This window comes from Epinephelus lanceolatus, chromosome 11 (genome assembly GCF_041903045.1).
Source record: "Epinephelus lanceolatus isolate andai-2023 chromosome 11, ASM4190304v1, whole genome shotgun sequence".
Taxonomy (NCBI): domain Eukaryota; kingdom Metazoa; phylum Chordata; class Actinopteri; order Perciformes; family Serranidae; genus Epinephelus; species Epinephelus lanceolatus.
The window spans coordinates 32,144,554-32,160,645 of record NC_135744.1 but is presented as its reverse complement, the minus strand read 5'-3'; the positions used below and the strand labels follow the sequence as shown (position 1 = coordinate 32,160,645).

The 16,092-nt window shown below is 42.1% G+C and overlaps 1 long non-coding RNA gene across 1 annotated transcript; it reads right to left on the bottom strand.

The window, feature by feature from the left end:
• Positions 1-605: 605 nt before the first annotated feature.
• LOC117264958 (uncharacterized) lies at positions 606-10,531 on the bottom strand. Its single transcript, XR_004502371.2, has 2 exons — positions 10,196-10,531; positions 606-1,108 (listed from the first exon to the last, which is right to left on the bottom strand). It is a non-coding gene; the product is annotated as an uncharacterized LOC117264958 (long non-coding RNA).
• Positions 10,532-16,092: the final 5,561 nt, after the last annotated feature.

Here is a 16,092-nt window from a genome sequence, read left to right as displayed (position 1 = left end):
TGGCTGTTTTATAAACTGACTGACAACACAGAATAAAAAAGTTTCCTTTATTAAACTAATGCAGCATACAGTAATAAAGTAAGAGTTTAACCTACTTACAAGATTATAACATAACAAGCACTGCAGTGTGTATTATTTTATTATACAGATTATTTTACATACAGTGGGTTATCTTACCCTCTCCTCAGTCTCTAAAAGTTTGTAGTCCATGAAGGAATCCTTGGAGCAGACACTGGGTGTTATTTTTTCACCCTCTGGATTCACATCTTAACGATCTAACTGGATTCACGCAGTTCTCCTGACTAAATGTCATCTTGTTGACTCGTTAATGTGAGAACAAACACCACTCTCAGGAGTTATTGCATATCTGAGGACAGTTTTACATTTAAAGAGCATCTCAATTTACTCTGATCTTTCTCGCTCCCCTTTAATGGGATCACCAGGGACTTGAAAGTTAAAAGGGATGAGTGTGATACATTTTTGCATACATCTATTGTGTGCCTCTTTGTGTGCGTGTTGTTATTTTTGGACAGGAGAGCCTTCGGTGCTGGAATGTCTTTTATTGTCCACAGTGTCCAGTTTTGTCCACAACAATAACGCAGCAGTCTGAGAAAATATTTTGTTCTTTATTGTGAGCGAAAAGCACATCATAGACAAACTATAAGCAGGTTATTGTGGACCACAAAATAAACATTCTGTATTGACTGAAGTGAAATAAAGCTTACATGTGATTAACACAGGAACATAAACAATGGGGGCTCAAATCTGTCCGGTTTATTAAAGTCCAGCCTGACTGCTGAGCGTGTGAAACACCGCCTTCCTTAGTCCTCTTCCCAGCAACCCTCGTCCGCTTCCTCTTCTTGAGTCATCCGGGGCAGGGCTGACCAGAGCAGTTCTTCAGCTGGCAGCTTTAGCATGTGTACAGGAACATAAAGCTTGCCAGTGAAGAACTGCTGTGTGTCAGCCATTTGGGGCCAAGGGTGAGGGACTGCTGGGAGTCAGCCAGAGAGCGTGAGAGTACAAACTAGACAGCCTGGAGTGACGGACGGCCCGCTTTAAAGGCACAAATAGTGACTCCTTCCTTCGTCTGCTTTAGGTGCACATGTTCCTGCAGAAAGAGAAGAAAAGATCGTTTTAACTTCCCCTCTAAACTCCCTGCTCCGGTAGCGTGGGTATGAGGTGGCCTGAAGCCAGTCACACACGTACAGTAAGTGGGTGCAGTCGAGCCACTGAGTGTGCAATCAGCTGTGAGTAAGTGGGTGAAATGAGCTGATATGTACGAATGACTGGGGAGATGCACACAAGATCATGCGTCAGATTACCAGGAGGGGTACACGCATCAGCTGCTCGGCTCTGCCTCTGCACATTAGACAGTGCCAGCGAGAAATTCTTAGATATTCTCTTTAGTTATGATGCTCAAAATCACAAACCGGCCTCCTTTTTCTTTCTTTTTTTTTATGTCAGTTACCGTGGTTACAAAGCATGAGCGAGAGGCAATGAAGAGGAGTAGACAGCCTCTACATGAAAGCAGAGATCATGGAATCCAATCAGAAATCAAAAGTACAACTTGTTTTTGAAGTCTTAGTTAATAAAGTGAATGTTTGGGGTGTTTCCCAGAGAGAAAACCTGTAGCTACACCCGATCTATGTTTTCTACATGTTGAAGCTTGTAAGTGTTTCAAAACACACTTTGTATAAGTCTGACTAAGTTGCAAGTTTACATGTAGATACTGTTCAGATGAGTTCAGTTGTTCTGTTATAGGCAGGCAGAATTCTCCAACTGAAGGCTACTGACATGGTTACAGAGAAAAGATAATTAAATATGTATATGGTTAGAGTATTTTACTAATGGAAAGAATGTATTTTCTTAAAACTAGGCTGCCTGTTAGAGAGGTGCAAATACTTTTGAAAATACACAGAAAACAGAGAAAAATGGCCGTGGCATTTGCTTTTCAGGCTTCCTATGGTCATGGAAAACCTGGAAAAGTCATGGAATTTCACCATGTTATTTTTCAGGCCTGGAAAAGTTATGGATTTAGACAAAATCATTGAAAGTTTTGGAAAACACATGGAATTTTGTCATTTGTAATGACATTAATTGTTACAGTAATCTTCCAGGGTTAACCTTCCATGTAATGTAATGGCAAATTTATTTTCTGTAAGTTAGCCATTGACGTAATGTAGCTCTAACATGTGCCAATTACTGCACGATATATCGTTTCAGCATTGACATTGTGATGCACAACAGTCACATCAAATGACGTGCAATGTCAAGTAATGTCAGTTGACTCAAACAACATATCTGATGCTTGACACAAACGGAAAACTTGCATGGTTCTCATTTTCCATGACTTATATGGCCAAGCCTTTTTTTGTTAAGGGAAGCAAAACTCTCCCGCATGTGTGTGTGTGTGTGTGTGTGTGTGTGTGTGTGTGTGGGGGGGGGGGGGTAAAGTACCATAGCTAGACCAGCAAGTGCAGCAGACACAGTGAAGTGCAGATCTGAAATGAAAATTTTATTTAAGTCATGGAATTTTTTTTGAAATTTTGTCCATGAAAATGTTTGGACAAAATTTCCCTGGCTTTTGCTAAAGAGGTAGAAAATCTCCAACTACCAGAATGCACTGCACCACACCAATAAACACTCCTGCTGGTGGGTGACATCATGCAAGCTTGGCCGTTTTGACATAGGAAACAATATGGCAGCCGGCAAGTTAGCTAAAATATGTTTCTGAAAACATCTGAGGCCAGAAACAGGCTACACAGTCAGAAACTGTTAAGACTGTTTGATTGGAGTTCAGTCTGAGTTTGAAACAGAGAGAGGTGCAGCTGAGCTCTCTCTCCATCAGCTTCTATACTTTCTGTGTCTGTGGTGGCAGACATACATGCAGATGTACAATCTGTAGTTCACGCAACAGCCCAAAAGCAGGGCCCTCAGGAACACTGCTCAGCCTTGCTTCCAATTTTTCCCAGTGGCCAATCACTTTGCAGCAAAAAATCCCCTGCGGCCCAAAAAACCATTTCTCTATAGACTATCTTTATAAAAATGACCTCTTTAAAACTGGTGACAGGACATCTCAAACTGCAAACAAGGTCATTTATGACTCTTTTTATTATGAATTTTTCATCCATGGAGGTTTTATTTTTATAAAACTTTCCTCAAGATGAGAAAAGCGATTTAAACATCCCTGACATCATTAGCAGTTGGAGAAGCACTACTGCGCATATGAAGTGTGCCTCATACTGCTGAAGTGAACCAGGAAGCTAGATTTTTGTTTGTTTGTTTGTTTTTTGCATATGCATCACGCACACATTAGACTGAATAGGCACCATTTTGGGATTTAGTATCTGGTTAATATACACCTGTGCCCTATGGCCAGTGAAACTCTCTAGATTTGAGCTTAGACTTGAGCAGAGAGATGTGGGTGGTGGTAAAATCGAAGGAAGTTTACCACAGTTCATTTAGACATGTAACCCACATTGTTATGACACAAAGCTGGATGAAAATCAGCAATGCATCTCTTTGATTGTGTCTAAACTAAAGCAAGTTTATTACACCTGTCAAACGAATGACAATCCCACCAACTGAACTTTGTGCTGTATTTATTATCAGATAGTATGCTAACATGCTAAACTAAGATGGGGAACACTGTAAACCTGCTACATGTCAGCATGTTAGCATTGTAAACACAAAAATGTTTTTTTGCAGTAATTTACTTTTTACATAGCGTCGCCGCCACCTGCTCCAAGAACTTCAATACTAAAGTACACGTGTAGAATTAATGTGATTTACCATAAAATGAGCAAATAATCCTGTTATTTTCCATCACAGAAATAAACCATCAGTGGCTAAATTAGAGATATTTTCTGTAGTTTTACATAAATTTTATGTAATTATAAAAAGTGTTAAAAAATCTAACAATTTGACGTTTGTTTTTCTTTTTTCATTTTTCTCTCTATTTCCTGTTTGACTGTTGATCATACTGTTTGTGGAAAAACACAATGCTTACCTGACTTACACTCCAACACTTAGCTTGCCAAACCAGACCTTAAGGTGTGAATATTGTGCGTAGCTGATGTAGGAAAATAAACAGTTTACTGTTAACTGCATGTAAAACAAATAAAACGTGCACAGTGAGGTTACTGCAGACTGACCACACGTTAAGCTAAAACAGGTCTGTGCTTTTCTTGTCTTCAAAGAATGTAATCTTGTGGTGATCTCCAGATATTGAAGACATGCTCCACTTCTGTGGCTGACGATGAGTAACACATGCTGTACATTCCTGCAGTAAGGAGAACCAGAATAATCTCAGGTATTTGAGTGTCCTGCGGCCTGTAGACTGAGCACAGCAGGGGGGTCAATAAGACTTATGAACATTTCACAGACACTGCTGCGGGGAGAAATCATTTTGTCTCACACTTGGTTTGGATTTTACTTCAGAATCGTTCTGAGAAGTCCAGAGAGTCATTTCTATTCAGACATATAACTGTGATCAATATGAAATATAAACAGGTTATACAAGGAAAAACACCAATACGATTATCCTCCACCTCCTGGCAAATTTATCTACATGACAAATGTCAGTGTTGATGAGTCAGCACACAGAGGCCTGTTCTAACTTGTGACGGGTGTACACTGAAAAAAGTATCCACAGTCAAATCTACTACACTTATCTTTTTTAAAACCACTAAAAGAAATCTGTCAGTGCTGCGTCAGAATTAAAGTCATGTCCCAATCAAATCACAGGCTCGTAAATCTTCTAAACTCAAGCGTTGAGAGGTTTTAATTAGTGAGTCGTATAACTGATCACTGGATTGCAGTGGTGGCTTTTCCAAGCAGAACTAAACCAGCTTGCTCTGTCGTCAGCTACAAATCTCCACACCCCACACTTATTATTTTGTTTATTTGAAAGGTAACATGCATTGGCATTTAAACTTGGCTGGTGTCGCGCGCTGTGAGCCACTTTGAGCTGTTGCTTACGTCATGCGTACCACAAAAAAGTTTCCTCCCGGTTTGCTTCCACTTTTTGTGGCTGCACTGCACATGTGTCTTACTGTCTCGTTCCAAGATGCATGCATGCACATGAAAATGGCTTTCCTCGACTCTTGAAAAGTTTCACAAACATTAAAATTCATAACACTAACAAATGAATTTGGTGCCACTCAAGGTGTCTGGTCATCAGTTTTAAAGACATATCCTTTATAATGTCGTCCATCAGGAACATTGAGGATTTTTAATTGTTGCAGTACTGCTGTCGGCCATCTGTGAACATGTCTAAAGCTCGATATGCAAGAAACTAGTGTTACCAAAGGACCTAATGGTATTTAGAAATTACCTCCCCGCGTCTGTTTTTCATATGGCACATTCGCACCAGGTTAGCAAAGCCTATATTTTTCAAATTTATTGACATCATCTCCTGGATATGATGACAAAGCTCTGCGTAACAATAATAATACGACCCCAAAATCACTGAGATGTCGATTTGCACCGGACTAATATAACCACGTGACCTGTGTTTGTAAAAATATGGTAGAGTATTTGTAGTGGAATTTTTACTTGGCAGATTTGCTTGGGATTAAGATCACAGATGACCTCTGCAGTTATTACAAATTACTGAAGGTCCCCAGGTTAAAGAGAATAGGCTGAATTCACACCAAGTCTGGCAGTGCGGCAATCAGCTGCAGAGTTTTGCGGCATTATGGGAGTGTCACTTAAATGGCTCTTTTGTGAGGGAGTGGAGGTTTGAGAGAAAGCCAGTTTCCCCATCTAAGCTGAGTCTTTGGTGAATTTGTTTATGTTGGATTTAAAGATCTGTAGAATTCCTTTTGATTATCATTTATATCATTTCAAGACACACGTGCACACAAAGCAAGTGCTCTACTTTGTGGGACACATAGTTTATTTCTTTGGAGCACTATAATATTTAACCACAAAAAGTGTTACTTGCTCCCGTGGACTGTGAACATCCTGCTGTCTGAACGCCGGTTATGTGATTGGCCACCAAGCGTGACATCAGGTTACATTCCTCCAAAACGTCAATCTGTCTCAACTTTTCGCTGCAGGCTGCTGCATCTTTCAGTCCCCCTGGGCTCCCAGCACCGCAGCATTGACGCACTACCCACATTTAAATGATTGGGAGAAGTACCGTTTCTGCTGCTGGTCGGATATTGAGAGAATGCAGCCTTACACTGAAAACACACCAGGCAGCTGCAAAGTGTGGCTCAATGCAATAATTACACCTTTCTGTGGCTGGAAGGTGTGTTCATGTGTTCATGTCACAGGAGTCACAGATTACTGATTGGCTGCGGATATTCTCAAGCCGCAAGTAGCCACTAAGAGTTAAACTGCTACCAATTTTTAGTTTGGCCGCACTTCACCGCAGCATCAAACGGTCACAGCTCGGAGTAGCCGCTGTAGCTTTCTGTAGACACTGTATGGCAGCTTGCTGCAGGCCACACTTCGCTACGGCTTGGTGTGTTTTTGGTGTTAAGAGACAACAGCCATGCTGGCACCACGATGCTATGAGCTAATGCGAACATGCACAGTGACGATGCTAACATGCTGATGTTTAGCAGGTTATATGTTCGCCATGTTGTGTGTTGGCATGCTAACACACTAAACACAAAGTGTAGCTGAGGCCGATGGGATACCATTAGTTTTGTAGTTATTTGGTCTTAAACCAGAGTGTAGGACAAATCTTGACTTGATGAAGCGCTGGATGAAAAGTTACGAGATCATCAGAGTTATTACAATTCATCCTGGGGTCGTGGATATCTGTACCAGATTTCATGGCACTCCATCCAACAGTAACTGAGATATTGGAACAACATGGTGGACCATCCCTCCCTTGCCTAGAGACACGCAGCTAGCATGACTGATAAAATAAAATTTGAAATGTAGGCTAAAAAGTGGATCTTTAGCAAAAGAAGGCCATCATTCAGCACGTCAGCATCATGAAGTGAACACCGCCCTCCTCCCCCACACATGCCGCACTCCTGCCAGTGTTGGTGTGAATGAAGTCAGGGAGGAGGACGTACAGTACAAGTCCTCGGGCCACACACAGGACCGCTGACAGCCATAACTGTCGACCATGGCTGCCACAACCTCAAACTGAACCTGAATAAGATATTTGTTCCATAGCGTGCCATTCCCTCCATAAACAGTGACTCTGTATCTTTATGTTCACAATGACGGGCAGTGTTGAGCCCCCGACTCTGTTGCTGTGCCACCCTTTCCCATAACTCTTCTTCTTTTTGAGTCTTTCCTGACTTGTCTGTCCTCTCCACCCTCTCTGTCTCTCTCTCGGTCAGATCAGACTGTCCTGCATTCCTCACATTCCAGCTGCGTATGTTAGAAATTCCATCCGGCTGCTGTGGGCTCGCACAGTCTCTTCCACTCCTCCTTTTCCATCCCTCTATCCTTCACCCGTCTCCTCTCTATCTACATCTGGTCTGCACCGGACGAGGCGGACGTGGTTTCACTGTCAGGTTCACCCTCACCTTCCCTTTGCCTGCCTTTTTTTTGTCTACCTCCCCCTCTCCTTCTCTTTCTGTCTCTGGCTTTATCCGAGCGAGGGAGTCAGACAGAGCCACATGACAGCCAGTGTGGAAGGCCTTGAGACAGGCTTTTATACAAGGGGCAACAGTGTAAAAAGAGATAACACACAGTCTAATACACAAAAGACTGAGCTTATCTGGGACGTGCATTCTCTGCCACAACAGGGTGGATAAGAAAGAGGAAAGACACACTGGAGCGGAGTCGGCAGGATGTGCGTGTCAGAGAGAAAGAGGTATGACGGTGTGCAAACAGGAGGGTGTGAATGAACCATATACAATGCAAGGAGGAATTATTCACGTTATTGAGCTCTAGCTGCAAGTACAAGAGCGGATTTATTCATCCAGAGAGCTTGAATGTTACGGACAAAGATCAATAATAAAAAAAAGGATAAGATGCTAACAAGTAAAAGCTGCAGGAAACAAAAAAGGGCGTTATGATGGAGCGTGGGTCGGACCTCTCTCCACACAAGCCCACTCATTTGACCTTTTTATGTTTAGGGTCATGATTTTGTCTGAGAATCCCACATGAGGTGACGAGATAAGATACCTCAGTTATCTGTTTGACTGAGCATTGACGCAGACCAAGGAAATATGTGAAGAACTGCAGCATGAAATGACAGCGTCACAGATATGCATACTGCTGCTACACCTCTGTGAATGGTAACACGCAATAATTAAATGTTTTATTACATATCACTCCAGGTGCATTCCTCTGCTGTGGGTGGGGCCCAGTTGGAGAGAGTTTACTGCCCCAGATTGCAGTCTGCAATATAGACTGATCATTTTAGACTGGGAATGGGGACAAAGACAGGGAAAGGGCGGTGGCTTTGGCAACACGCTGATCATAGTGCAGAGAGCCTCTTCTTATGCTCTGCTGCAAGCTGTTTGCATGACTATAAAGGCTATCTGACTTTAACCCTGAGATCAGTACAAATGAAGGGTGTGTTTTACTTGCTCAGAGAAATAGCTGAATGCCATTCTGATTTCATGACATCCAGGGAGATGGTAATGTGCGGTATGAGGCCTGTAAGCCTGTCCTCAGGCAGTCTGTGCCATTTTGTTTGAAAGAACTGGATTTTTTTTTTCTCTAAATGAACCTACATAACACATCCCTTCTTGCCCCATCCTCCCTTGACAAGGCACGCAATAGGAATGAAGGGTGTAACCCAAGTTGAGCAAGATGGCTTCACTTCTGCAAATGTAGGCAATAAAACAAGCGCTGCTTATTTTGCCTGGATGCAGGACAAACGACATATGTAGTCAAGATGAGCTGCTTTTTAACTGACACCCTGTCATTGCCATGTGATCCTCATTGACAGGGCGGCTTATGTCACACTCCAGGGTTGCAATGGCACAAATGCAGCTCGTGACACAGCCTATTGCGCATTCCTACCGGCACACTGAACTCTGGCTGTACAATTATGTAAGACAGGCTCCATCGATGGAACGTTCACTACAGCAAGCTCCCCCCCCCCCCCCCCCAAACCATGATCCTAGAGAAAGACTACTCATACATTACTGCACTTTGCTTTTAAAATGTTTCATAGAAGTGTAAAAGACCATACAGAATTGTACAGAAATGAGCTGAGGAAACACGGAGGCCTTATATATACTTTCTTACGTCACCTGCTTAAAGAATGTGTTACTGCTCCTTACAAACATCTTCAGTTATTTACAAGTGTTTATATCTTTTATTTGAATAAGGATCTGCCAGATGACTGCTGGTGTCACTGCATTTCTGAGAAATGACTCGGTGCTAGTTATCTTCCTGATTTTCACCTATCCCCTACTTGAGCACAGGCTTTTTCCTTGGCCTATTATGAACTCAGCAAATTTGAAGGGGCTTTGAATGCTGACACTTTTTGACACGTTTGGATTACATAAATGCAGACCTCACCGCTTGCTATAGCCTGTAAGTCCAACGTTTGACAGTAATGTGCTTTCAAATGCCTAAATGAATTCTCTGGAGGCTTTGAGTACAAGTTTCCTGATTTCCTAAATGTGGCCATTACACATAATGGGTTTAAATATAATTTAAAAACACATCTGGAAATATTTTAGCACCGATAACGTGCAGTCTGCGTGCCTCTGCTGGCTTTTCTGTTCCAATCTGTGTTAATGTAGGCATAATTCTGACTTTATAGCACATTTCAAGCAGCACTACAGCTGCTATCAGCCTTAAAATAACTGCATGAGCAGATACTCCATGCAGCACTTTAAAAAACTGTGTCAATCATCTAAATGTTGATTAAATGTTTGCAGGAGCTGGAAGGTTGTGGTCAAATATCTAGGCTGCCCATAATTCATACCAGCTCCTCTGTGTCAGTGGGCCTTCAACGGTATAATATGATCTTCATGACACACAGACAGGCCTTCAGCCAGAACTCCTATAACATCAAATCTATATCCTCGACAATCTGACGACGCCAAATTGTGCAGAAAGCCGCCGCTGTAAAGCAGAAATCAGACCTGGAGAGGTGAATTTTACCTACTTGTATAATGTTAAGGACTGGTTTCCCAGTTGCCGTTTCAACGCAAACTGGGTCATCAAGCCGCCACAGGCTAAATCAGGCTGACAGGAAGAAGCGTTTAGCCAGCAGAAACACACAGACAGCCTCACAGCCAGTAATACGCCCCACCTTGACCACCGGCCGGGTCGCTCCTGCGCGGCCAACCCATCTGGACGGTCCAGCGGAGTTCAGGCTGCCTCGCCCATTGCTCCGGCGGAGTCCTGGACCTTCAGCAGGGCGTGTCGTTGACTGTTTGTTTGTTTCACATCCGCGATATAAAACGGTTTGGCAGCATTTATATATCTGGTGGTGGAGCTGGTGGTGAGCCTACTTTTCTTTGCAGCGCAGCAGCAGTGGAGGACGCAGCGCAGGACTTCAGCCCCTTTTACACAACTCCTGCCCCAGTCCTCTCTCTCTCTGCCTCTCTCTCTTTCTCTCCCTCTCTCTCACACACACACACCCAAGTCAGACACACACCCGGCTTCCCACTCCGATCAGCTGGCAGCGTAATGACGTAGCAGCCACGAGAAGCGGACGTCAGAAGCTGCACGGATCTGACGTTTGCACGCTGCGTGCAGCCCATGAGGCAGCAGTGTGACCTGTTAATAATAACTCACACACACAAACACATGAACAAAGTTTAATCAGAGGCTCAGGATGTGAAACAACGTGTCTGTCTTATTCGATTAAGAAAGTATCTAAAAAAAAAGACTGAATTAATGTGAAAAGTTTGACGACAAGAGAGAGGCTTTGAAAAGCATAACGCACATGTAAAATATGGTAAACGTGGCAGTTTGTCTATATGAAGAGGTTTTATTGTAAATGTATGAGTCATTTATTTATGTTAAACAACAAAGAAAGACACTAAGAAAATAAACACAGCTCAGTTTGCTAAGTTTGCCAACGTTCCTCCTATAATATCTATCTGAAGTTTACCAGTTTTAGTCAGTATTAGCCCCAGACCAAAAATGCTGCATAGCAATAAAATCCTTGTGTTAAAGGAACAGTGTGTAAGATTTAGGGAGGTTCAGAGGCGTCTAGCAGTGAGGATTGTAGATTGCAACCAGCTGAAACTTCTGGGGAGACTAAGCTTTAAATCTACATCCCAACCCTCACCTGTGGTCATGGCTCTGGGTAGTGACCGAAAGAATGAGATCGCGAATACAAGCGGCCGAAATTTGTTTCCTCTGTGGGGTGGCTGGGCTCGGCCTTAGAGAAACGGTGAGGAGCTTGGACATCTGTTGGGAGCTCAGAGTAGAGCCGCTGCTCCTTCATGCAAAAAGGGGTCAGTTGAGGTGGTTTGGGCATCTGATCAGGATGCCTCCTGGGCGCCTCCAGCTGGAGGTGTTTCGGGCACGTCCCACTGGTTGGAGGTCCCGGGGTAGACCCAGACAACCTGGAGGGATAACATATCTCATCTAGCTTGGGAACAAGATGTAATTTCGGAAGGACTTTCCAACGCTCTCTTTGTGGGGGTCAACATTTAAAAGATTCTAGAAAAGTTTTCTGACAAAGCAGCTGTTGATGTTTCAGTTTGAACTTGCTACTAACTGCACAAACACTGTGTTAAGACTGCAAATGAGTCTGCAAATGGCCTCCAGAGACATCAGCAGGTCCAGATGAACGTGTTACCCTCTCAACAGTGATGCACACGGACACTCACACACACAGCAAAGACTGTAAGGCCGGTGTCCTTTTCGCAGTCTCTCTCTCTGCTGTGAACCTGAGCCTGTCACTCTGCAGCTTTAAGGTTGCTGCAGTTTGGGAATCTGCTTCCTCACTGTCACCTGACACACACAGCAAATCCTCACGAGACCAAACCCGCTGTCTCATTCCTACGTCTTCTCCTTCCTCTGCCTGTTTTGTAACAACTTTATGATTTTTCCCCTCCTGAATATGAGAATTTGAATATGATTTAATAAGAAATAAAACCAGTCTCATGGATATGGACGTTGTGTCTGTGGAAATGTCAGTTACTCCATTTTTACTCCATTGCAAGCTGATAACCTTCATATCTTTCTGATTCAGCCACAACGTCCTTTTTAGGCATTGGTGGAGGTGGAAGTCATTATGAATCAGTGCTCATCATTAAAACACTAATAGGCAACATTATGTATGATCAGTATTGAAAATAAAGGACAGACAGTTCATTGTATCACTCACAGTGTTGTTTGGTATGAGTAGCTTATTGCCTCCAAAAATGTGCCCTTCACTATTTTCACAGCCTGCTGTGTAATATTTGGGAATCTTTTGTTATGAGCTCATCAGTAAAATACTTGGTTAAGGTCACAAAAACATTCACTTATTTTAGGTACTAATTCGGCCCAAAGAATAAATTATACTTGGAATTTGTGACTCAGTAACCTGCTTCACCATTTAAGCATGGGCGGACTATGAGACAATGGACCCCTGGGCACAGATAAACAAAGGACCCCATCACTTCTCCGACACAGGTGGAACACACACAGACTTTGTGGTGGTTTTGCATCTCTCTGTAGTCATTATACATCTTTTTGTGGTTTTATGTCACTTTGCAACCCAGTCTCACTCCAAAATCGTCAGAATCTGGCAGTTGAGCAGTGACTTGCAGGGTCAGACACTGACGAAAAAAGCCATCCTCTAATGTTGGCATGATACGCGGTCGGTTGCTGTTGTGGTTGAATGGTGCTTGGCGGCCTCAGGGGGAGACACAGTGGGATAAGAATGAAAGTTAAGGTGGCAAAACTCCAAGGAGGAAGGGTGGCAGGGGTGGTGGATGGGTCCAACAACCACTGACTTCCACCTGAGAGAGTGGTGTTCGCGTCCCGTAAGATTATAAAGCCTATTCCTAAACTCAACCGTGTGCTTTCATTGTCTGAAGTTAACCACGTGTTTTTGATGTTGAAGGAAAAAGAAACAAAGATTCACGTTGTTGTACCGATGTAGTGCATTTATTTTGAAAGAGACTGTATGTAAACAGTAAATTTCCTGTGAAAACTGAAGTGGAGGGGAGACCGGGGATGATTGTAACACTTTTTGTTTGAGCAAGTGTAACTCAGTGGGTTTTTTTGTTAGAGCTCTTAAATTTTGATACGTGGTACCCATATTTGTCTGCTATAAGTAACACACACTTTGACCTCTACTACACCATCACAGATTATGGAAATTAATGTCAAATACAAAGAGGTATATTGTTACAACGTACCCCAGTACCGGGGTGAGTTGTAACACTAGCTGGGGGATGGATGTAACAATTAAATTATTGTGCTTAAAAAAAAATTCACAATAGGCTAAATGTATTCAAGCACTTCATTGAATAATAAAGAAGGAACAATAAACTTGTAAGAATACAATAATTATGATATTAAAATAAACAGAAATGTATAACATAAATACAAAAATAAGTACAATAAAATAAATAAAAATATATAACATAAAATAAAATCAAGAATAATAAAGTATTAACCTGTGTGTGTGTGTGTGTTGTAGCCTGAATGAGGTTGACGTTTGAACAGCATTTTAACAGTTGAACAGTAAACACTTTCGAAGAGTTAATTGGCCAAACTGAGAGTGTTACAACTATCCCTTTGTTACAACCATCCCCGGTCTCCCCTATTTTGAAAGAAGACAATGCATTTAACAGGCAGAACTTGACACGGCATCCCAGAACATCAACAACCAACGCATCCAGTGTACCTTTCATGTCTTTTCTGATGTGGAAAGTCCATGACCGAACGTCAATATGTAACGAGGTCGGGGTGAGAATGTGTTGCGCTTTGTAGTCATTGTGTGTTTGTTGTGGTTGTTTTGCTAATACTTCTCACTCTGACATTTGGTTATGGAATTTCCATATCTAGATATGATGTGCAAGGTACCCTGGGTGCGTTGGTTGTTGACGTTCTGGGACGCCGTTTCAAGTTCTGCCTGTCACATACATTGTCTTCCTTGAAAATACACTTACAGGTGCCAGCTTTTGACAACTTCAGAGTGAGAGGCTGGGTTGGTTTGCCCATTTTTGTAGCTATTTCGTCTCTTTGCAGTTCCCTTGCATCTCTTTGTGGGTTTTTTTTGTTTGTTTGTTTCTTTGAGGTCATTTGGACAGTACATGTTGATTTAAATGACATTTGGCAAGTGAAGGCCAGGGGGCCCTGACACTTTAGGCACTTACTGCCACTCAAGATCTGTTGGTGTAATGATGTCTGCACCAGATGGAGAAGTATGCATGTCACATTTTCCCACACTCCCATAAAGACTGGATTGTGGGTCAAAGGTTGTGTGAAAATTAAACAAGTGTAAATGTGTTTTTGTTTTTGTGATACCCTGACAGACAACTTCTTTCTTTTAAAAAACACCTATATAATGCCTGTGTCTCTGTGAACTTTGTCACTATAGGGTACTGCATAAATAAATGTTACGTGTGCTCTCTGACTCAGCGTTATGATTTATCTTCTTTCTTCCTGTAGTTCTTACTGGAAGTGCTCAGATATGTGGGGGGGGAATGCAGAAGCAGGACAGACTTGTTTGAGCTCAGAGTTTGAGACTATTCTTAGCACTAGTGGGTGTATGTTTTAATAGCAGACAGAGCATAGCATCCAAATTTAGTCCCCAAGTAATTATTAGAAAGGATAAGTTGTGTTTTATATTTTAAAAGGGATTGTGCTTCAAAGAGTCATATCAATTAACTTGTGTGTGTGTGTGTGTGTGTGTGTGTGTGTGTGTGTGTGTTTCTGTGTGTACATGCATGTGACTGAGGAACTGAGGAGTGCAGAGGAACCAGTGGCGGACTGGATTCTATGGAACAGGAATAGGGTGGAAACTCCCTGGGAAATACCAGGCTGCGCACTGTGGATGTTGTCAGAGGTGACATGTAAATTCCCCGTGCAGCAATTTAAAAGAACATGGTTTCATAAATAGTATCAAGTTTCTTGGACATCAGTGAAACACATTAGCACGCAACTTTTTTCCCACTTAAACAAATCAGTGCATGAATGTTTTTTTTTCTCTTGATACAGAATTAAATACAGGAAATACTACTTATACTACTACTATCACTAATGGTAATAAGAACACTTTCAGGAGATTAAAGGACTACATCACCCACAAAACAACATGCATTTTTGTAAAAAAAAACCAAAAAAAAACAACAAAAGTGGACCAGTTTCACTTTAAATTCAGTTTTAAATAGCGAAGTGCTAATGCATGTGTTTGAGAAGTCTTGAGCCTACAAGGATAAATCCATATGTCTGCTGCATAGCGTTGAGGCATATGAAAGAAGCAAAATTTAAGGTGACACTGCATGAATTGATAAGCAAATGTTCATTTTGTGGGGTGAAGTATTCTTAAAAAGTCCATCAGCTGTTCAAGATTTAGCTAACCTTTCTAAAATTGAGGAAATGAAACAGCCATTAAAGCTGCTATAATCAATATTTTGGTATTCACATGGATGGCATGACTACTTGTACTCAGAAATGGTCACTCGTCACAACCTCAGAGAATTATCATCCGACACTTCACTTGTCCTCAGTTGTACATGTTTCATAGTGAGTTTCAGCTTTTGTTGATTTTCTGGCTCAGATACTTTTCTGTTTTGGTTTAGTCTCGCTGCTCTTGCAGTATTGGGTCATTTTTGGCTGCAGCAGGCAGCTGATTTCAGTGAAAAAGCCCTAAAAACTCACTGTACATGACCTGCAAAGGCAACTAGCTGGTGGACATAAAGGAGCAGCTAGCAGCTAGTGAGCCAGATATGTCCCACAGGGAGCCCGTATAGTGCAAAAACGAGAGCAAACGTTAGACTTTAATTCATCAGGTGAGAAACACGACTCCATATGAATGTTAATGTTGTTGTAATGTTGTTCTTTTGTAAGTCTCTTAGTCTCACTGTAAACCTTTGCAGACTTCAAATGATTCACTCTGATGTCAGTTTTATGAGAATAAAATTAAGTGTCACATAAAAAGAAGCTGTGGAATCTTTTACATTTACACAGTCAGTCTCTTGTTTCTTTATAATGTGGCTTCAGCTAAAGGCCAGCCAGCTACTCTGTCCAGCT